Raw genomic sequence first — 23,879 nt, forward strand, 5'->3', positions numbered from 1 at the left:
CCGCCCACTTAGGTCTCCCAAAGTGCTGGAATTGGGGGTAATTGTTAATAGACATTTTGTTTCTGACTAGCATCTCACCCAGTCTTTCCGGAATTTGTAAAACAAAAGAATATATATAGCCAATCAATAGCTTATGCATTTAAACAAGAATTCTTGGTTAACAATTTAGGAACTGCCTTCTCATTTTTTTGAAAAGACTTGCTTTGAATGGCTGTTAATTTTGAGCTTTAGCTGCCTCTTGGTCACCAGCTAATAAAGGACTCCTTAATTTGTCTCGAAGTGTGGCGTTTCTCTAACTCGCTTGGTTACAACAGGAGTACACATGAACAAAGGAAAGTAGGGGGGGTTTATTACCTCTACTGCAGCTTTTTCTTGTTACTGTGTCCTGCCTCCACTGGCTGGAGTTGGACAGGATAATCTAAAGTAAACCCAGTTGGCTAACTTGAAAAATGCAGGAATGCGCTTGTACCCTTGGGAAGGCAGGAAGAATCAGTTTCGGCGGAAGTAGCCGTTGCGATGGGAAGGGTAATTCACATCGTCCATAATAGATTTGGAATGCGGGCTCCATAGATTAAAAACTGGGAGAAGGTTGTTTACCAGGGCAGGGGGAATATACAGAGTAAGAGTCTGGCCTTGAAAACAGGGAACAAAAGGGCAAAGAAACGCTAGCCAAACATTTGAAGAATAATTTCTTATACTGTATTCAACATCTATGCATTACATGGTTAAGAAAATGCTCATTTAAACAGGATGGCATTTATTACCTGGAAAGTTCTGAAAAAATATCAGGAGATAACTGCTTATTAAGGTGCTAAAGAAAGACTACTTAAAATCACTATTAAAATGTTAGAACATAGGCCGGGTGCAGTAGCTCACGCCTGTAATCCCAGTACTTTGTGAGGCCAAGGCGGGCGGATCATGAGGTGAGGAGATCGAGACCATCCTGGCTAACACGGTGAAACCCCGTCTCTACTAAAAAATACAAAAAGTTAGCAGGGCTTGCTGGCCAGCACTGGTGGTCCCAGCTACTCTGGAGGCTGAGGCAGGAGAATGGCGTGAACCCGGGCGGTAGAGCTGGCAGTGAGCCCCGATCATGCCACTGCAGTACAGCCTGGGCAACGGTGCGAGACTCCGTCTCAAAAAAAAAAGAAAAAAAAAATTGTAGAACATGGAAGATATTTGTATCTTGTACTTTCCATAAAAATGATGTTTTCTTATGGTTAAATTCAGACTGTAATTTAGTAGGGGCCATATCTCAGTAGTGACATTGTATCCTTCTAGGTGGATCAGCACACTATAAAACCTTTTTCTAGTGCAGTTGATGTTAATAACTCTCTTACAGATGTTAATAAGCTCTCTTACAGATGTTTTCATGTTTTCACTATAGAGTTATTTTTGTCTTCATTAAGTATCTTTATGTAGCTGATGTGCATAAACTATCACATTTCATCTGGAAGCTGTTTTTTTTTTTTTTTTTTTTAGGTTTTCTTTACATTTACCTTTGGTAAAGGAAACTCTCATCTTTGTTTACAGGCCAGAAAACTGGAAAAAAAAAAGAAAAGAAAACACAGGCTCTTCCACTTACTGGATGTTTAACAAAATAGTCTTTTGGTGCCAAAACATTGGCATTACTGGTGAGCTTCGTAGAGCTTGGTACCTCAGACTTTATTTCAGATCTCCTGAAAAAATAATCTGCCTTAATAAGATGTCCAGTTTATTGTACACATTAAAATTTGAGTGGTACTGTCTAATGCAACATGTCTATTTTGTCTGAAATATATAAACCATGTCTTTTCTTCTGAAAATATACACAACTAATTCTCTATTACATAAATATAGCATTCAAAATGTACATGTTAGTGATATGCCCTCAATTTTACACTTTATTATTCAGACAAGTATCATATATACACTGATGTTGTGGATATTATGCCACTCTCTTATCTCATAGTTAGAGAATACTTTAGAAAAAGTTTGTGTGTTGACAATTATTTTATTGGATAATTTCAGTCATTTTTTTAAGTCAGAATCAGTTCTATTCACTTTCTGATTTTACCTTGTGTCAAATAAAAAATTCTATTCATAGCCACTTTGTAAATATGTGTGTTTTCGTGTGTTTTCCAGGGACTGTTGACATTTAGGGATGTGGCCATAGAATTCTCTCTGGAGGAGTGACAGTACCTGGACACTTCACAGAATTTATATAGGAAGGCGATGTTAGAGAACTACAGAAACCTGGCCTTCCTGGGTGAGGATAACTTCAATACAAAATTCCTCAATATAAAATAAAAATTTCATTTCTCTTTGTAGAATGTTTTCTGGTAAATATGCTTTCATATTTCTGTTTTCAAGAAAATCCTGGGGATTTGTCTGTTTAGAAAAAATTTCTTCAAGAGACCTGAACTTTCTACATTCCTGAGCTGATCTGTGTCCTTCACTTTAGATTAGCAGTAATTTCAGAAGTTTAGTGGCATAAAATATTGTTACTCACACCTAAAAATCTACCTGCTTCACCAATTTTTTTATTCAGTAGTGCCAGGTAGTGAAATTAAGAACATACAAAATTAAAATATTTTCTAAATATTTTAAAATTTCTGTTATAAATTAGTACATTGGGATAAATTTATTAGAATAATCTATTATATCCTTTTTACTGAGCACATTACTAAGTTGGCAATTGGAGAATATGAACAAGATTCATGTTAGTTATTTTTAATAAAACAGGTATCGCTTTCTCTAAGCCAGACCTGATAACCTGTCTGGAGAAAGAAAAAGAGCCCTGGAATATGAAGTGACATGAGATGGTGGATGAACCCCCGATAGGTGAGAGTGAATACAACAGACAACATGGATGAGAGGTCCAACGTCAAGAAGAAAGCCTGTCTTTAAAGCGATTTGGGAAGCAGTGTTCCAAAGGAAATAGTTTCTAGGAAGCCTGAGATTGTTTACAAATTACACTCTCACATAGGTGCATCTTCTGCTTATGCTTATAAAATCTCTAAGAATTCTACTTTTCCTTCAGTGATATTCCTTCAAGTTTACAGTGACAGCCAATATAAAAGAGTGCACAATCTGACTTCTTTTTTTTGTGTGTGGACAGATAAATATCTGCATAATTTTGAGATACTCTATGTTAAACTATTTTGTTTTATATTATTTTATTTCATTTTATTTGAGAGGCAGCTTTGCTTTTGTTGCCAAAGTTGTAGTGCAATAGCACAATCTCATCTCACTGCAACCTCCGCCACACAGGTTCAAGTGATTCTCCTGCCTCAGCTTCCTGAGCAGCTGGGGCTACAGGTACACGCCACCACACCCGGCTAATATTTTGTATTTTCAGTAAAGACAAAGTTTCATCATGTTGGCCAGGCTGGTCTCAAATTCCTGACCTCAGGTGATCTGCCCACCTTGCCCACCAAAGTGCTGGGAATACAGGCGTGTGCCACCGTGCCTGGCTTAAACTATTAATTTTAAATCCTCTTTGTACATCACATCTGGAATTTTGATAGGGAGTTTATTGAATCTAGAGATCACTTTGGATAATATGGCATTTTCACAATTCTTATTCTTTCAATAGAAATAAAATATTTTAAAATTTGTGTCCTAATTTTTTTATTGATGTATCTTTCATTTAAAAGATTTATGAGGTCCTGGCTGGGCACGGTGGCTCACGCCTGTAATCCCAGCACTTTGGGAGGCTGAGGTGGGTGGATCATGAGGTCAGGAGTTCAAGACCAGCAAGATGGTGAAACCCTATCTCTACCAAAAATACAAAAATTAGCTGGGCGTGGTGGTGGTCACCTGTAATCCCAGCTACCCGGGAGGCTGAGGCAGGAGAATCGTTTGAACCTGGGAGGTGGAGGTTGCAGTGAACCGAGATTGTGCCTCTGCACTCCAACTTGGGTGACAGAGCAAGACTCAGTCTCAAAAAAAAAAAAAAAAATTATGAGCTACTTAATTAAATTTGTTCTAAAATGGATTATTTTATTGCTATCATAAATAACATTGTTTTTTCCTCTATCAGAGAGTTTGTTTTAAGTGTATAGAATGAATACTTAGAATTGTATGTTAATTTTATATTTTGCTAATTAACTGAGTGTATTCATTAGTTTAAACAGGTTTTTATTTACTGTTTATTTTTTATATATTTAAGATTACATGATCTACAAACAAACATTTTACTCATTGCTCTTCAACTTCAATGACTTTAAATTTTTCTTTTTACTATTTCTTCTTTCACATACTTTCAGTGCAATGTTAAAATAGAAGCATTGACAATAAGAAACAATAGTTTTGCATTGGTGTGTGTAAATTTGAAGGAGCAGACACCTCTTCAGGATTTTATAAACACCTTCAGAAAGGAAATATATATTTTTGTTGGGCCCCCAGAGTGATAGAATGCTCTGTGGGTTTGTAGTGAAGAGGGGTTTTAGGTTGGCCTTAAGCCTGCTCAATTTGCACGAGAATCCATTAAGTGGTCTTGTTAAAAGGGGCGTGGATAGTTGTAGTTCTCATTTAATTTTTGGACAGAGTGAATATCCTTGAGGACTTTGCTCTGCAGGGCAGACCCAAGGGTAGGTTTCTGCAGTCAGGCCTTCATATGGTGGGCTTTATATCAGGATGTGGATGAGCATGGCTTTCACCCAGTGAAGAGACAATTTTCCTAGGTCACTTTAGGTTTCTACATGGGCAGAACCGGCCATGAACTGTGTGGCTCATGGAGCTGTAACTGACTCATGGAACTGCTTCAGGGATCACAGAAAAGGCCAAAGTCTGTGGGCCTGCCAACATGGCTATAAATGTGTGTCTTCCTCCAGGCCTCTGGAAAGGCAGGACCTCCCCCAGACTGTGGCTGGGAAGAGTTTGGGATTGTTACAGAGTAAGTTTAAAATTCTCACTGGAACCAAGTTAGGTGGAACATTTTCTTGTCTGTAGCCAATAACAGTAGTCCTGTAGTTTGCCACCTGAATGAGGGCCTGCCTTCTAAACAGAATTACCTTCAATCTTGGGCTTTAGCAGAGTTTCACAGCTCCCTTCCTGGATCTCAGAGCTTTCTTAAAGGCACTTATTTTTGAAATGGGGGTCTTGCTACATAACCCAGACAGGTCTTAATATTTTGATGGCAAGCAGTTCTCCAACTTTATTTTACCACGTAGTTGTCATTACAGGTGTGAACAATGATGCCTGGTTCGCTCATAAAGGCATTTTTATCAGGAATGGCTGACAAATTTTCTTGCTGTTGGGGGATAAGTAAGTAGGGCACCTTTTAGTTTTTTATCTTATTAACGTCACTCTCCATATACATTTTTACTTTCTATTTTCTACTTGAAATTTGTCTGTAATTTTAGATTCAGAAATTTAGGGTAGTATACTAGAATGTACATGTTGTGCCTGAATTAAATTAGATAATTAGTATACCGGCAGGCAAAAAGGAATTATAGAATTTTCAACAACTTTTATCAGCCTATATCTAAATAATAACATAATTTATCCCCCAAATATTCATTTTCCATAGGAGGCTCTAATCGTATTCTGATATATATATATATGTGTGTGTGTGTGTGTGTATATATATAATTTAGCAATGTAAGAATTTTCTTTGTTTCTAAACTTGGATTACAGTAGTTATATTTTGTGTAAAAATAGCATATATTTAAAACATAAAATTGGCACTAGTTTTTTGTAAATGCTTAAATCTATTAAAAGTTTCTCATTAGCATCTCCCATTTATGATTATTCTGCATTTTCTCTGAAATTTTATTGCCATAACATGGATACCAGTAATTTCAAATGCCTTTCTCCCATGAATGCACAGTTACAGTCAAACATTGCAGTTATCTAGATGAATTATTTGTTAATGTACATTAATGTTGCCAACTAGATTTTGAGTAAACATTTCTTTCATTATTGTCTTGCAGTTCTATGTTAGTGTTTTTTAGTGTATGTTTCTTAACATCAGTTTATTGTGTCTATTGCTTTTACTTAGGTATTATAATTTTAGACAACTTGCAGTTGTTTATATACTTTAAGTTAATGTAAATTTTAATTGAAAGATAAATGAGCCACATATATCACAATCAAATTATATATATGTGTGTGTTTTTTTCCTCCAAATATCACCCTAATTTTGGCTATACCTTATCTTGTATACATTCTAGCTCATTTTCTTTCTTTCTTTTTTTTTGGATATGGAGTTTTGCCCTTGTTGCTGAGGCTGGAGTGCAATGCAGGATCTCGTCTCACTGCAACCTCCGCCTCCCTGGTTCAAGTGATTCTCCTGCCTCAGGCTCCTTATTAGCTGGGATTACAGTCATATGCCACCACAACATACCCAGATAATTTTGGATTTTGTATTTTTTTTTTTTTTTTTAAGTAGAGATGGGGTTTCTCCATGTTTGTCAGGCTGGTCTGAAATTTCTGACCTCAGATGACCTGCCCACCTTGGCCACCAAAACAGCTGGGATTACAGGCATGAGCCACCTTGCCCTGCCTCTTAGCTCATTTTCAATGTTGGTTTTATCTTTTCTGAGTGAGTGGCCTTGGAAACAGTCTTATTTTCACCATGCATTTAATGATGAGTATATATTTCCTTTGTGTGAGATAAACACTTTTGTGATCCAAAGGTAATTTTTAAAAGGATTTATAATTCTGTATTTTTTCCAGTTTAAAAAAATTGTTGTAAAAACAGATAACATATAATTTACCTTCTTAAATCTATTTCAATGTACATGTCCAGGCCAGGCATGGTGGTGGCTCACATCTGTAAAACCAGGATTTTGAAAGGCAAGGACAAGGGGATTGCTTGAACCCGAAAGTTTGAGATCAGCCTTGGCAAAATATGGAGACACCCGCTCTAAAAATATTTTTTTCTAAGAAATACCTAGGCATGGTGGTGTGCACCTGTGGTCCCAGCTACTTGAGAGATTGAGGAACAGGATTACTTGACCCTGGGAATGTGAGGCTGCAGTGAGCCACAATTATACCATTGCACACAAGCTTGGGTGACAGATCGAGACCCTGTCTCAAAACAAAAACAAAAACAAAGCAAACTATATTTTAGGCGTGTCATATATTTTCACATTGTTATGCAAAAGACTTCTTGAAATTTTACATCTTGTAAAACTAAAACCCAATATCCATTAAATAACATTTATCCTTTTTATACTCTCTCCAACCCTTGAGAACCACCCTTCCACTGTCTGTTTTTAATGAGTGTGACTATTTTATATATCTTATATAAGTGAAATCATAACATCCATCATTTCATTACTGGCTTATTTCAGTTGACATAATATTCTCAGAGTGTATCTTTAAATGTGAGAAGATTTTTTTTAAGGCTGAATAACATTTCATTGTATCAGATATGTCTTCAAGGTCCTGTGTTGCATATTTTAGATATAGATTAGTAAATGGGATTGCTTTATTTGATCATTTATTTTTAATTATTTGAAGTACATTTATAACATTATAAAATAATGAGTGCATCCTTGCTTTCCACGGACAATCAACCCAAGTAACTTTTGTGTTTTTAGTAGTGACGGAATTTCACCATGTTGGTGACGATGGTCTCGAACTCCTGACCTCATGATTTGCCTGCCTCAGCCTCCCAAAGTGCTGGGATTACAGGCTTCAGCCACCACGTGCAGTCAAGGGTTTCATTTTTATTGCATCATCGACAGGTTTGGTTTTTTAAAAAAAATTGATAGTGGCCATTTAAATGAGTGTGAGGGGATTTTGTTTTTCATTGTGATTTTTATGTATTTCTCTATAAATTAGTTTTGTGTGTCCTTTCAAATGTTTTGATGAAAATTTATTTCAATTATTGGACTATTTCTAAATAAAGTTATTCAACTTTATTTTGTTTGTTTGTTTGTTTTGAGCTAGAGTCTTGCTCTGTCGCCTAGGCTGTAACCTCCGCCTCCCGGGTTCAAGCGATTCTCCCACCTCAGTCATCTGAGTAGCTGGGAAAACAGGTGCATGCCATCACACCTGGCTAACTTTTGTATTTTTAGTAGAGATGGAGTTTTGCCATGTTGGTCAGGCTGCTCTTGAATGCCTGACCTCGTAATCTGCCTGCCCTGGCCTTTCAAAGTGCTGGGATTACAGGTGTGAGCCACCGCGCCTGGCTGTTGTTCGGTTTTAAAAGTTGTTCATATTTTTTGAATATTGACTCCTATCACATGTGATTTGTAAATATTTTCACCCATTTTCTAGGAGGCATTATTCCCCTATTAAATATTTATCTGTATTTATTTGTGCAGAAATGGTGAAGTCATTATTTCTTTATAAATTATCCACTCTCAAGTATTCCTCTATATGCAAAATAATTAATACAGTCTATAATGTTGTTTAGGTTTTCTGTTTTTTCATTGATTTTTTATGTGAGTTTTCTATTATGGAAAATGGGGTCTTGATGTCTACAATTATTATGTTGCTATGTATTTTTTGCTTTACTTTTGTTAATATTTGCTTCATATATTTTGGAGGTTGATGTTATATATATGCATACATATAGAAAGAAAGATAGATAAAATAGTTATAGATTTGTGGTAAATCAATTCATTTTACCAATATATACTATCAATGTTTGTCTCACATTAGCACTTGACTTAAAGGATAGTATGTCTAATCCCCAATTATAGTTACTATTTTCATAAAATAAAGTATTTTTTTCACCATCTGGTTTTCAGCCTATTTAACTCAATGCTAAAATGAGTCCCTTGTAGGTGGCATGTTGCTTGCTTTTTCTTAAGCCACTAAGGCATTTTATTTTTTTCTTTTTATAATTTCATTTAATTACTTGTTTATTCATTTATTTTTGAGATAGGTCTCACTCTGTCAACCAGGCTGATTTGCAGTGTGGTGATCATGGCTCACAGAAGCCTCAACCTCCCAAACTCAAAAGATTCTGTCATGTCAGCCTCTCAGATAGTTTTTCGTATTTATGGTTGAGGCAAAGTTTTGCCACATTGCCGAGGCTGGTCTCAAACTTCTGAGATCCAGTAATTAGCCCACCTTAACCTCCCAAAGTCCTGAGATTACATTTCTTTCTATTAAGTAGTTTAGTTATTATATACTTAAAATTATATATTAAAATGAAGTTATTAGTTTTATTGTTATTGTTTTATGTATTCCTCAGCGGGTTTTTAATATATTGTTTTACTGCCTTAAATTTTATTTTAATTGTGTACTGATGTGCTTCAATTATTTTTTACATTTTGCTTTGCATAGTTTCTATAAATATTATCTTCATAACCATCTTGTGTATTAGTTTGTTTTCATGCTGGTAATAAAGACATAACCCAGGACTGGGCAATTTACAACAGAAAGAAGGTTTATGGTCTTACAGTTTCGTGTGACTGAGGAGTCATCACCAATCATGTGGAAAGTGAAAAGGCATGGTCCCACGTAGGTGGCAGAAAAAGAAAGAGAGCTTGTGCAGGAAAACTGCCTTATAAAGCCTTCAGTTTCATGAGACTTATTCATATCATGGAACAGCACAGAAAAGATCTGCCCCATGATTCAATTTACTTGCTACCATGTCCCTTGCCACAACATATGGGAATTAAAGATGAGTCTTGGGTTGTGGCCAAACCACATCATCTTAAAAAATGGAGTTTACATGAAACATCTTAAAATTAAAACAATATATTTAAATCTCATGACAACTTCAACTGAATATAAAAATTATATCTCTATAATTTCAGTTTGTAATTAATATTAAAAATTATTTTATATTGTGCATTAACATTTATGCAGGTTTTTATTCTGTTTTAAATATTCTACAGAATAGCTTTAAGAGTTGTATGCATCATCATTATGATAGTAAAGATTTCTATATTTGTATATTTACATTTAATAGAGAGTTCTATTTTGTATATGGTTTTATGATGCTGTCCAGTATTTTATTTTTAAACAAGATTGACTCATTTTAGCATTTTTTTTTTTTTTTTTTTTTTTTTTTTTTTTTTTTGTTATATGCAGAGTCTCACTGGATTACTCAGCATGATCTGAAACTCCTGGTCTCTAGTGTTCTGACAGCCTTGGCCTCCTAAAATTGTAGGATTACAGTCATGAGCCATGGTGCCTGGCCCCCATGTAGAATTTTTTCATAGAGCTGTGATAGTGGTGATGAACACCCTCACCCTTTATGTTGGATTTTTTTTTTATTTTCATCTTCTTTTTAAAGTGAAATAAATTTAAATCAAATGTTATTGGTTAGAAATTTTTTTCTTTTATTACACCAAAATTTGGAAAGTTCTCACCCTTTTTTATCTTCAAGTAACCTCTGTATTATTTTTTTTCTCATAGCCTTCTTCTAAGATTTCCTTAATGAATATTTTGATCTAGTTGATGGTATCTAATAAGTTTTACATTCCATGTTTTAATTTTATTTTGCAACTTTATATTTTTGTATATAAAATGTGTATATATATATATATATATTTGAGGGTATGTCATGACACATCTGTTAATTGTGTTTTGATTTTTTAGTATATATTCTAATTGTGCATGCCAATATTTAACTTTGTACAATTTAAGACATCGTGGAGCAAAATCATATATGAATTAGCCATATGTCTTTTTCCAATAGAATTATCTCTATTTGCCTGGAAAAATGTTATCCTTATATTTTTTTATAACTTGTATATTTATTGTGAAGGCTTGTTGTGAATGGTTTTTTAATCCTGTGTAGATGAGAAGTCATAAAATTCTTGTAATTTCAACATCCTATTAATTTGTGAATCTATATGATTTTTGTATGGGAGAAACACATTTGGATTTGAATATAATTTAAAACTATCATTACTATATATCTTTTAGGTATTATTGTTTATTTTTACTTGTCAATAAAATATAACAATATTTACCACAACATTTTAAAAATATTCAGTTTATCTTGACATTGTCATGCAACATATTGCTAAAACGTTTTTATCTTGTAAAGCTAAATCTTAATACATGTTAAACAATTGCCAATTTTTCCATTTTTGTGTTCTTTTTTGAGATGGAGTTTTGCTCTGTCACCCACGCTGGAGAGCAGTGGCATGATCTCAGCTCACTGCAACCTCCACCTTCCAGGTTCAAGCAATTTTAGTGCCTCAGCCTCCTGAGTGGCTGAGATTACAGGTGTCCACCACCATGCCGGGCTAATTTTTGCATTTTTAGTAAATGTTGGTTTTGCTATGTTGGCCAGGCTGGTTTCAAACTCCTGACCTTGGGTGATCCACCTGCCTTGGCCTCCCAAAGTGCTGAAATTACAGGTGTGAGCCACCATGCCTGGCCCCAATTTTTTCTGTTTTATGACACTTTTCAAATACCACTCTGTTCTTTGTTTCTAAAAGTGTAACTCCATATATCTCATGCAATCTCTGTCTTTTTGTGGCTGGCTCATTTGATTTTGCATAATGCCATCAATATTTACATTTATAGTTGGTAGAATATTTCTTGCTTTTTGAATACTGAGTGATAGTCCAGAATTTTTTTTTCTTTCTTCTTTTTTTTTTTTTCTTTACTTTTTTTAGGTAGAGTTTTGCCATTGTTGCCCAGGCTGTAGTGCAATGGCGTGATCTTGGCTCACTGCAACCTCTGTCTCCCAGGTTCAAGCGGTTCTCCTGCCTGAGCCTCCCAAGTACCTGGGATTGCAGGCATGTGTCTCCACGCCTGGCTAATTTTGTATTTTTAGTAGAGACTGGGTTTCTCCATGTTGGTCAGGCTGGTCTTGAACTCTCAATCTTAGGTGATCCACCCGCCTCACCCTCTCAAAGTGCTGGGATTACAGGCTTGAGCCACCGCACCTGGCCTCACAATTTTTATATTTCAAATTATATATGCTGAATGATTTGGTGAAATAAATTTGCACTGCTTTCACCTATTGGCTTACAGTAACAATGTTGCAATAATATGAGTATGTAAATGACTCCTTATATGACCATATATGTGAAAGTTTATATATGTGCTGCATTCCATTTTATTAGTCTATTTTTTACCTTTATATTAATATCAAATTGTTTTAACTCTGTAGCTTTGTAATGTATTTTGAATTAAGAGCTTAAATGTCTCCAGCATTGTTTCTTTTTTTCTTTTTATTTTGAAGAGTGTTGTCTCTTGGGATTCTATATACTTTTGGGGTTGCTGTTTCTATTTCTTCAAAAATGCAATGAGAAATTTGGAAACCATTGCACTAAATATGCAAACTGCATTGAGCATGATGGACCTCTTCACAATTTAACTATTTCAACTTTGTATAAGAGCACACTCAAGAGTGTGTTAATTTCTATATATTTGTAAATTTTTCATTTTTTTCTCATTGCTATATACTCTCATGTAATTTTGGTCATAGAAAGTAGTTCATGGAATTTTCCTTTTAAAAATGTTAGTTAGACTTCATTTGTGGCCTAAGATGTGGTCTATCAAGGGAAATGTTGTATGAGCTATTGAGAAGGGTGTGTATTCTGATGTTGTTGAGGAGTGTTCTCCATAACTCTCTTTGGAATGATTGTTTTATACTGCCTTTAAGTAGTCTGTTCCCTTATTAGCGTTCTTTCTTGTTTTATTTTTGTTACAGAAAGTGTGGTATTAAAACATCTTTCTTTAATTATGCTGCTTTCTTTTGTTTCTTCCATTCTGTCAATATTGGCTTTATATATTTGGAACTCTAATGTGAGACACACACACACACACACACACACACACACACACACACAGAAATTTGTAATAGGCTCCCAGTTAATGAATCTATTATTTTTTGATGTTCTTCTTTGTTTCTTTGGAGTTTTAATTTCAAGTACGTTTTATAAAATATTGTATTTTGTGACTTAAGATGTAGCTTGTGTGTGATTATTTTGACGGTTTATGCTGTCATCTGATTAATGTTTGCATGGAATGTCTACTTCCAGTCTTTTTTAATCATTAAATTTCTTTTTTGAGATCAAGTTTTGTTCTTTCACCCAGGTTGGAGCACAGTGGCATGATCTCGGTTCACTGCAACCTTTGCCTCCTGGGTTCAAGTGATTTTCCTGCCTCAGCCTTCTGAGTAGCTGGGACTTCAAGCATCTGCCACCACGCCCAGCTAATTTTTGCATTTTTGGTAGAGACAGGGTTTCACCATGTTGGCCAGGGTGGTCTCAATCTCTTGACCTCGTGATCCACCTGCCTCGGCCTCCCGAAGTGCTGGGATTACTGGCATGAGCCATAGCGCCCAACCTCTTCTGTGTATTTATTCAAATATGTTTATGGTACTTTGGGGATTACGTATAACCTCTAAAAAATACAACAATATATTTTAATCTGGTAAAAAAAAAATATGTTGCATACAAAAATTCTTTTTATTACATCTTCCCTCAAATTTGTCACTGACGTTGCTAGTTATGTCTTTTTGTGTTATATATTCATTAACAGATATTTATCATTATTTCTATGCCTTTTTCTTTCAAATTTCAAAGAATAGTTAAAAATGTTTTCTGCACCACTAGGATAATGCTCAGAAATTCTACTTTTGTTTATTTGCGTATGTTTTCCAGAAAATTATTTTTATATGATTATGTGATTATGTGGGTTTTTTTTGAATCATGTTCTTTTCAGTAAAAGAAACTGTTTTCAGCACCCTTTATATGTAGGACATAAGCAGTACCAATACACTTTTTTAGAATTTGTTTACTTTGGAAAATTTTTATTTTTTTATTTGGCAGGACAGATTCACTGATGATATTATTCTCACTTAATAGCTGTTTTTTTCACAACTTTTTTTTATGACTACATCACACAGTTCCATTATGGCCTGGAAAATTTATGTTAACTGTTCACAGATTATCTCATAAGACTATGTTTGTAAATGGCACATCACTGTTTTCTTTTAATTTTTATTTTTTGGAGACAGAGCTTCACTCTATCCTCCAGGCATGCTGGAGTGTACTGGTGCGACCTCAGCTAACTGCAACCTCCACCTCCCAGGTTCAAGTGATTCTCCAGCCTCAGCCTCCTGAGTAGCTAGGATTACAGGCACATGCTTCCACACCCAGCTAANGTTTTCTTTTAATTTTATTTTTTGGAGACAGAGCTTCACTCTATCCTCCAGGCATGCTGGAGTGTACTGGTGCGACCTCAGCTAACTGCAACCTCCACCTCCCAGGTTCAAGTGATTCTCCAGCCTCAGCCTCCTGAGTAGCTAGGATTACAGGCACATGCTTCCACACCCAGCTAAATTTTGTAGTTTTAGTAGAGACAGGGATTTGCCATGCTGGCCAGGCTGCCTTCTCTAAAGGCATTATGTTACAGTGGGAAGCAGGAAAAGCTGTGTTGGGTAAATTTAACAGACTTCTCTTTTTCTCCTTTGCGGTTTTTCACATTGTGCTCATCTGGGACACTGCACACAATTAAGTCATTTATACATTTTCCACAGATGTATTTTGGTCTATGTTTTTGTTACATTTATATGTCTATGAAAGAATCAGGGCCTGTGGTATTTTGTGAAGCTATTTTATTTATGTAGATGGTATACATTTATAGGTAAGATTTTAAAACTATATTCATGTGAGTTTAGTAAGTGGAGTAATTTATTTTAAAAATTCTTTTCAGACGTATGTTCTCATGTTGCTCAAGACCTTTGGCCAGAGCAGGGCATGGAAGATTCTTTTCAAAAAGTAATACTGAGAAGATATGAAAAATGTAGACACCAGAATTTACAGTTAAGAAAAGGCTCTAAAAGTGTGGATGAGTTTAAGGTGCAGAAAGAAGGTTATAATGGACTTCACCAGTGTTACACAACTACCCAAAGTATTTCAATGTGGTAAATGTTTGAAAGTATTTTATAAATTTGTATATTCAAACATACATAAGATAAACCACACTAGAAAGAACACTCTGAAATGTAAAAAATGTTTCAAATCATTTGGCATGCTTTCACACAAAACCCAGCATAAAAGCATTTATACTACAGGGAAGTCCTACAAATGTAAAAGATGTGGAAAAACCTTTACTTGGTCTTCAACACTTACTAATCATAAGAAAATTCATACTGAAGAAAAACCCTACAAATGTGAAGAACATGGAAAAGCTTTTAATTGATCCTCAAATCTTACTACACATAAGTAACTCATATTGGAGGGAAATCTTCTAAGTGTGAAGAAAGTGGCAAAACATTTAACAAATCCTCAACCCTAACCATACATAAGAGGATGCACACTGAAGAGAAACTCTACAAATGTGGAGCATGTGGCAAAGCTTTTCATCGATTCTCAAATCTTAGTGCACATAAGATAATTCATACTGGAGAGAAACCTTACAAGTGTGAAGAATGTGGCAAAGTATTTATATGGTCCTCAAGCCTTTCTGGACATAAGAAAATTCATACCAGAGCTGGGCGTGATGGCTCACACCTGTAACCCCAGCAATTTGGGAGGCCGGGGTGGGTGGATCATGAGGTCAGGAGTTCGAGACCAGCCTGGCCAAGATGGTGAAACCCTGTCTCTACTAAAAATACAAAATAAAAAATAAAAAAAAAAAAATAGCCAGATGTGGTGGCACATGCCTGTAGTCCCAGCTGCTTGGGAGGCTGAGGCAGGAGAATCACTTGAACCTGGGAGTTGGAGGTTGCAGTGAGCCAAGATCGTGCCATTGCACTCTAGCCTGGGCGACAAGAGTGAAACTCCATCTAAAAAAAACAAAAAAAGGAAAAGAAAATTCAAACTAGAGAGAAACCCTACAAATGTGAAGAATGTGGCAAAACTTTTAGACAATCTTCAACCCTTACTGCACATAAGATGATTCATACTGGAGTGAAACCCTACAAATGTGAAGAATGTGGCAAAGCCTTTAAATGGTCCTCAAATCTAACTAAACATAAGATAATTCATATTGAAGACAAATCCTACAAATGTGAAGAATGTGGCAAAGCCTTTAAGCAGTCTTCAATCCTTACTAACCAAAAGAGAATTCATACTGGAGAGAAACCTTACAAGTGTAAAGAATGTGGCAAAGCTTTTAATTGTTACACAAATCTTATGAAATATACAGTAGTTCATACTGGAGAAAAACCCTGCAAATGTGAAGAATGTGGCAAAGCCTTTAAATGGTCCTCAAATCTAACTAAACACAAGATAATTCATACTGAAGACAAACCCTACAAATGTGAACAATGTGGCACAACCTTTATCCAGTCTTCAATTCTTACTAACCAAAAGAGAATTCACACTGGAGAGAAACCCTGATAATATGAATAATGTGGCAAATCTTTTAACCTGTCTTCAACTTTTACTAAATATTGAGGTAGTTTATACTGGAGTAAAACTGTATAAATGTGAAGAATGTGGGAAAGCCTTTTTCTCATCCTCAGCCCTAACTACACATAAGAAAATTCATACTAGACAGCAACCCTACAAATGGAAAAAAGTTGGCAAAACCTTTAACCAGTCCTCACATTATTACTACAGATAAGTCATGTTGGAGAAAAATCTTACAAGTGTGATAATATGGAAAGCTTATAAAAAGTCTTCAATTCTTAGCAGGCATAAGATTATTCATATTGGAGAGAAACTCTACAAACCTGAAAGATGTGACGATGCTTTTGACAACACCTCAAACTTTTCTAAACATAAAAACATGTGCTGACAAGTTCTAGAAATGTGAAGCATATGACAAAGCCTTTAAATGATTGTCACACTTGATTATAGGTAAGATAATTCATACTGAGAAAATTGACAGTGTGAAAAATGTGGCCAAGCTTCTAACCAATACTCACATCTTACTGCACAGTAAAGAATTTAGACTTGAGAACCAATGTACAAATATAGACAAAGTAAAAAAACAATTAATACCTGCTCACATCTTACTCAAAATCAGAGTTCATACTAAATAAAAGCATTAAAAGTCTAATTACTGTCAAAAGATCTATCGGAAAATGTGTCTATAAAGTGCAGAAGAGTATTTGTTTTATAAAATCATTACCAATATGAAGAGTGTTGTAATACCTTTGCTTGTATCACACATCATATTGTACACATTTTGTACTAGAGGAAAATCTTGAGGCAGTTGTTAAAATTTTGTTCAACATCAAGGAGTTTATACTGAAGAAAACTCTGCCAATGTAATAAATTTGGAAAAACATTTTTTCAAAAACTGCACATTATAAAACACCAAAGAGTTTATACTAAAATATATTTTTGCAGATGCATTAAATATGAAAGATGTTCAATCCAAAATTAGTTCTATCCAAATATCAGGGAATAATTCACAGTAGAAATATCTAGGGCACTCAAACTTTAGACATTACATTAAATCAGAATGCTGAGTATAAAAAATAATACAAACTAAAGTTCATGTAAACATTATTTGTATGTAACTTTTAAAAAAGAATATTTTTTGGAGAGTTATAATTACATCAATTATACTTTTGTGAAAAGATGGAATTTTAAAATGTGAATAATAATGGAATTAATGTTTTAAATTACTTCATGCCGTTTCATCATTCCTGGTGTATTCACTTGTGAAAACATGTGACTAATTGTTGCTGCATAAAAGATACGAGTCTTTTTTTTATGTAGGTGTTATTTATGACCTTTTCTATGGAAGGGTAAGGACATTAAAATGTAAGATACATGATGAAAATGTAAGTAGAGAGGCTCCTTGTTGTTAACTTATAATATTGAGTGATGCATGAGGCAGGTGTACAGAGTAATCTGCATTATTAGGAAAGAAAAACATTTTTAAATTTTGTTTAAGTTAGTATGTTATCTTATTAATTGTACTTTTATGGAATAATATGCAGTATATTTTTAAATTATAAATTTTATGTCAACTTAACTGTCCAATTAAACATTTTTAATGGTTTAAATACTATCATGAATTCACTGAAGTGTTCTGCCACTAACTTTAACCTATTCCACCTTACTCAAGGGTGTAGGCAAAAGATGGTAACAATATATTATTTGGTGAGATAATGGACTGAAATCTCTACTAATCTTTATTGCCAGTGGCTTTAAATTGCCAATAAGTTACAGAATATTGTTCTTATAGGTGAAATTTTTATTATTATTTTCACATTTAAATTTATTTTTCTTTATTTTTGTGGATACATAATATGTGTATATGCTTATGCCATATATGGCATATATTGATACAGGCATGCAATGTATAATAATCATATTAGAGGAAAATATGTATCCATTATCTGTAGCATTTATTTTTTCTGTTGAAAGCAATTCAGTCCTACAGTTTTAGTTAGTTTTAATTGTACAATTAAATTGTTATTTACTACAGGATCATTTTTATGGTCATAACGAAAATTATATAGAAACATAAGTAAAATTCATGCATTTCTGAGTCCTGAAGAAATGTTTTTTAAAATTTTAATACATTTTTCTTTGGACATGTGGCCTCTGCCTGCATGCACATATGGACTGTTAGTATTGATTTATATAGAGTTAAATATACCTATTAGTCTAAAGATAAATCTTAGGTGTAAATAAATTTTGGAGTAAATGTGTTTGTGTTATTGTAAGTTTGAAACTATTTTTAGCAGAAAAAAGCAATATTGGAACAAAATAAATCATTTTAAGAAGGTGTCTAATTTACTAGAAAAAAAATTTCAAAAAGGCTGAGAGCAAATCTATGTTCTCTGCTTTGTACTGAATTTATTACCATATAATCCTTGGCTTATGCTTCAGAATCTTCCCATGAAAATTCTCTGTTTTAAGTTGACTGTCACTCATGTTAGACCCATAATTTTCTTTTTGTTTGTTTGTTTAATAGTTTTTGTTTTGTTTTGTTTTTGTTTTGAGACGGATCTTGCTCTATAGCCCAGGCTGGAGTGCAATGGTGCTATCTTGGCTCACTGCAACCTTGGCATGTCAGTTTCAAGCAATTCTTCTACCTCAGCCTCCCAGGTAGCTGGGATTACAGGTGCCTGCTAATTTTTGTACTTTTAGTAGAGACAGGGTTGGTCAGGTTGGTCTCAAACTACTGACCTCAGGTGATTCACCCACCTTGGCCTCCCAAAGTGCTGGGATTACAGGCGTGAGCCACCGTGCCCAGACTGTGTAATAGTTTATGAAGTATTCATTATGTGAGCTAGTCTGTAACTATAAGAATAATTTTTTAAAAAATTTCATCGTTCCATAATTTAATGGGGTACAAGTGATACTTGGTTAGATGAGTAAGTTCTTTAGTGGTGATTTGTGAGATCCTGACGGACCCATCAGCTGAGCAGTATACACTGCACCATATATGTTGTCTTCTATCCCTCCTTTTTCCCTCTCTTCCTGCCAAGTCCCCAAAGTCTATGGTATCATTCTTATGCCTTTGCGTCCTCCTAGCTTACCTCCCACATATCAGCAAGGACATACACTGTTTGGTTTTCCATTCCTCAGTTACTTCACTTAGAATAATAGTCTCCAATCTCATCCAGGTCATTGCAAATGCTGTTAATTCGTTCCTTTTTGTGGTTGAGTAGTATCCCAACATACACACACACACACACACACACACACACACACACACACACACATATATACACATGCATATACACATCACACCTTATCTACTTGTTGATTGATGGGCTTTTTGTTTGGTTCCACGATTTTGAAGTTGTGAACTATACTCCTAGAAACATGAATGTTTAAGTATATTTTTCATATAATCAGTATTTGGGTTTATTTTGAGTTCTCTGTTTCATTGTTCTATGTTTCAAATAACGACTTCTTTTCCTGTGGGTAGATACCCAGTGGTGGGATTAAATGGTAGTTCTACTTTTAGTTCTTTAAGGAATCTCTATACTCTTTTCTATAGTGGCTGTACTAGTTTACATCCCCACCAGCAGTGTAGAAGTGTTTCCTGATTGTCGCATCCACACCAACATCTACCGTTTATTGATCTTTTGATTATGGCCATTCTTGCAGGAATAAGGTGGTATTGCATTGTGGTTTTGATTTGCATTTCCTTGATCATTAGTGATGTTGAACTTTTTAAAATATATGTTTGTTGGTCATTTGTATATCTTCTTTTGAGAATTGTCTAATCAAGAGCCCACTTTTTTATGGGATTTTTTTTTTTTTTTTTTCTTACTGAGTTGTTTGAGTTCATTGTAGATTCTGGATATTAGTCCTTTGTCATATGTGTAGATTGTTAAGATTTTCTCCCATACTGTGAGTTGTCTGTTTGCTCTGCTGACTGTTCCTTTTGCCATGAAAAGCTCTTTAATTTAATTAGGTCTTAGGTATTTATTTTGTTTTACTGCATTTGTTTTGGGTTTTGTAATGAAAATTTTGCCTAGCCATTGCCTAGAAGGGTTTTTCCAATGTTATCTTCCAAAATTTATACAGTTTCAGGTCTTAGATTTAAGTTCTTAATTCATCTTAAGTTGATTTTTGTATAAGGTGAGAGATGAGGATCCAGTTTTACTCTCCTACATGTGGCTAACCAATTATTCCAGCACCACTTGTTGAAAAGGGTGTTCTTTCCCCACTTTATGTTTTTGTTTGCTTTTTTGAAGATCAGTTGGCTGTAACTATTTGGGTTTATTTCTGGGTTCTCTGTTCCATTGGTCTATGTGCCTATTTTTATACCAGTACTATGCTGTTTTGGTGACTATGACTTTATAGTATAGTTTGAAATCAGGTAGTGTGGTGCCTCCAGATTTTTTCTTTTCACTTAGCCTTTCTCTGGCTATGTGGGTTCCATATAAATATTAGAATTGTTTTTTCTAACTCTGTTTTTCTAACTCACCATCTTCAGAATGTTGGTGGTATTTTGATGGGGATTGTGTTGAATTTGCAGATTCCTTTTGGCAGTATGGTCATTTTCACAATATTGATTCTACTTATCCATGAGCATGGGATGTGTTTCCATTTGTCTCATCTGTGATTTCTTTCAACAGTGTTTTGTGGTTTTCCTTGTAGAATTCTTTCGAGTCCTTCATTAGGTATGTTCCTAAGTATTTTATTTTTGTTGAGCTATTGTAAAAGGGGTTGAGTTCATGATTTAATTCTCTGTTTGGTTGCTGTTGGTGAATAAAAGGGCTACTTATTTGTGTAGGTTAATCTTGTATCCAGAAACTTTTTTTTTTTTTTTTTTGAGGCGGAGTCTCGCTCTGTCACCCGGGCTGGAGTGCAGTGACCGGATCTCAGCTCACTGCAAGCTCCGCCTCCTGGATTTAGGCCATTCTCCTGCCTCAGCCTCCCGAGTAACTGGGACTACAGGCGCCCGCCATGTCGCCCGGCTAGTTTTGTATTTTAGTAGAGACGGGGTTTCACCGTGTTAGCCAGGATGGTCTCGATCTCCTGACCTCGTGATCTGCCCGTCTCGGCCTCCCAAAGTGCTGGGATTACAGGCTTGAGCCACCGCGCCCGGCATGTATCCAGAAACTTTGCTGAATTCTTTTATCAGTTCTAGGAGCTTTCTGGAGGAGTCCTTAGAGTTTTCAAGGTAAATGATTATATCATCAGCAAACAGGGACAGTTTGACCTTTTGTTTACTGAGTTAGATACCCTTTATTTCTTGTCTTATTGCTCAGGCTAGGACTTCCAGGATTGTGTTGAAAAGGAGTAGTGAGAGTGGGCATCCTTCTCTTGTTGCTGTTCTCAGAGGGAATGCTTTCAACTTTTCCCCATTCAGTATTATGTTGGCTGTGGGTTTGTCATAGATAGCTTTTATTATATTAAGCTGTGTCCCTTGCATGCCAACTTTGCTGAGAGTTTTAATCTTAAAGACATGCTGAATTTTGTCAAATGTTTTTTCTGAATCTATTGAGATGATCGTGTGATTTTTGTTTTAAGTTCTATTTATGTGGTGTATCACATTGCTTTTCACCTGTGTATGTTAAACCATCCCTGCATCCCTGGTATGCAATCCACTTGAACACAGTGAATTATCTTGTTGACATGTTGTTGGATTTAATTAACTAATGTTTTGTTAAGGATTTTAGTATCAATGTTTATCAAAGATATTGGTCTGTAGTTTTTTTTTTTTTTTGGTTGTGTCTTTTCCTGGTTTTGATATTAGGGTGATGCTGGCTTCATAGAATGAATTAGAGAGATTTCCTTCTTTCTCTATCTTGTAGAATAGTGTCAAAAGTATTGGTACCAATTCTTTGAATATCTGGTAGAATTCTGTGTGAACCTGTCTGGTCCTGGACTTATTTTTTGTTGGTGATTTTTAAATTACCATTTTCATCTCACTGCTTGTTATTGGTCTGTTCAGGGTATGTAATTCTTCCTGATTTAAGCTAGAAGAGTTGTATTTTCCCAGGAATTTAAATACCTCTTCTAGGTTTTCTAGTTTTTTTAAAGGTGTTTATACTAGCCTTGAATGATTTTTTTGTGCTTCAGTGGTGTCAGTTATAATATCTCCTGTTTCATTTCTTAGTGAGGTTATTTGGATTTTCTCCTTTTTTGTCTTTGTTAATCTTGCTAATGGTCTATCAGTTTTATTTATTTTTCCTAAGGAGAAGCTTTTTGTTTCATTTACCTGTTGTATTTTTTTTTCAATTTCATTTAATTCCTTTCTTATCTTGGTTATTTCTGTTTTTTCTGCTGGGTTTGGGTTTGGTTTGTTCTTGTTTCTCATTTCTCTAGTTTCTTGAAGTATGACCTTAGATTGTCTGTTTCTGCTCTTTCAGACTTTCTGATGTAGGCATTTAGGACTATGAACTTTCCTTTTAGCACCACCTTTCCTGTATCCCAGAGGTTTTAATATGTTGTGCCATTATTGTCATTCAGTTAGAAAAGTTTTTAATTTCCATATTGATTTTGTTTTTGCCCCAGTGCTCATTCAGGAGCAGGTTACTGAATTTCCATGTTTTTGCATGGTTTTGAAAGTTTTTTTGCGTGTTGATTTCCAGTTTTATTTCACGGCGGTCTGAGAGAGTGCTTGAAATAATTTTGATTTTCTTAAATTTATTGAGGCTTGTTTTATGACCTATCATATGATCTATCTTGGAGAAAGTTCCATGTGCTGTTAAGCAGAATGTGTGTTCCATGGTTGTTGGATGAAATGTTTTGTGTATATCTGTTAAGTCTAGTTTTTCCAGGGCATAGTTGAATCCATTGTTTCTTTGTTGACTTTCTGTCTTGATGACCTGTGTAGTGCTGTCAGTGGAGTATTGAAGTCTCCCACTATTATGATCTTGGTGTCTATCTCATTTCTTCAGTCTATAAGTAATTGTTTTATAAATTTTGGAGCTCCAGTGTGATGTTTATATATTTAGGATTGCATATATGTTTAGGATTGTGATGTTTTCCTGTTGGATCAGGCCATTTACCATTATACAATGTCCTTCTTTGTCTCTTTTAACCACAGTTGCTTTAAAGTTTGTTTTGTGTGATATAAGCATATCTACCCCTGCTTACATTTGGTGTCCATCTGCATGAAATGCCTTTTTACACACCTTTACTTTATTTGAGTCCTTATGTTAGGTGAGTCTCCTGAAGATGGCAGATAGTTGGTGAGTTCTTACCTATTCTGCAGTTCTAAGTGGAGCATTTAGGCCATTTACATTCAATGTTAGAATTGAAATGTGAGGTACCATTTCATTCATCATGATCTTTGTTGCCTGCATACTTTGGTTGGGTTTTTTGTTTGTTTGTTTGTTTTTGTTGTTGTTTGGGGATGGAGTCTTGTTCTGTCATCCATAGTGGAATGCAGTGGCTCGATCTTGGCTCACTGCAATATCCGTCTTCCAGGTTCAAGTGATTCTCCTGCCTCAGACTCCTGAGTAGCTGGTACTACAGGTGCCCACTCCTACACCTGGCTAATTTTTGTATATTTAGTAGAGACAGGGTTTCACCATATCAGACAGGGTGGTCTTGAACTCCTGACTTTGTGATCCACCCACTTCGGCCTCCCAAAGTGTTTACTGGGATTACAGGCGTGAGCCACTGCATCTGGTA

General features: G+C 35.1%; 1 pseudogene; it reads left to right on the plus strand.

The window, feature by feature from the left end:
* Positions 1–1,574: 1,574 nt before the first annotated feature.
* LOC108543502 (zinc finger protein 254-like) lies at positions 1,575–16,781 on the plus strand (annotated as a pseudogene).
* The last annotated feature ends 7,098 nt before the right edge of the window (positions 16,782–23,879 follow it).

This window comes from Rhinopithecus bieti, unplaced genomic scaffold (assembly GCF_001698545.2).
Source record: "Rhinopithecus bieti isolate Rb0 unplaced genomic scaffold, ASM169854v2 scaffold_24982, whole genome shotgun sequence".
Taxonomy (NCBI): Eukaryota; Metazoa; Chordata; class Mammalia; order Primates; family Cercopithecidae; genus Rhinopithecus; species Rhinopithecus bieti.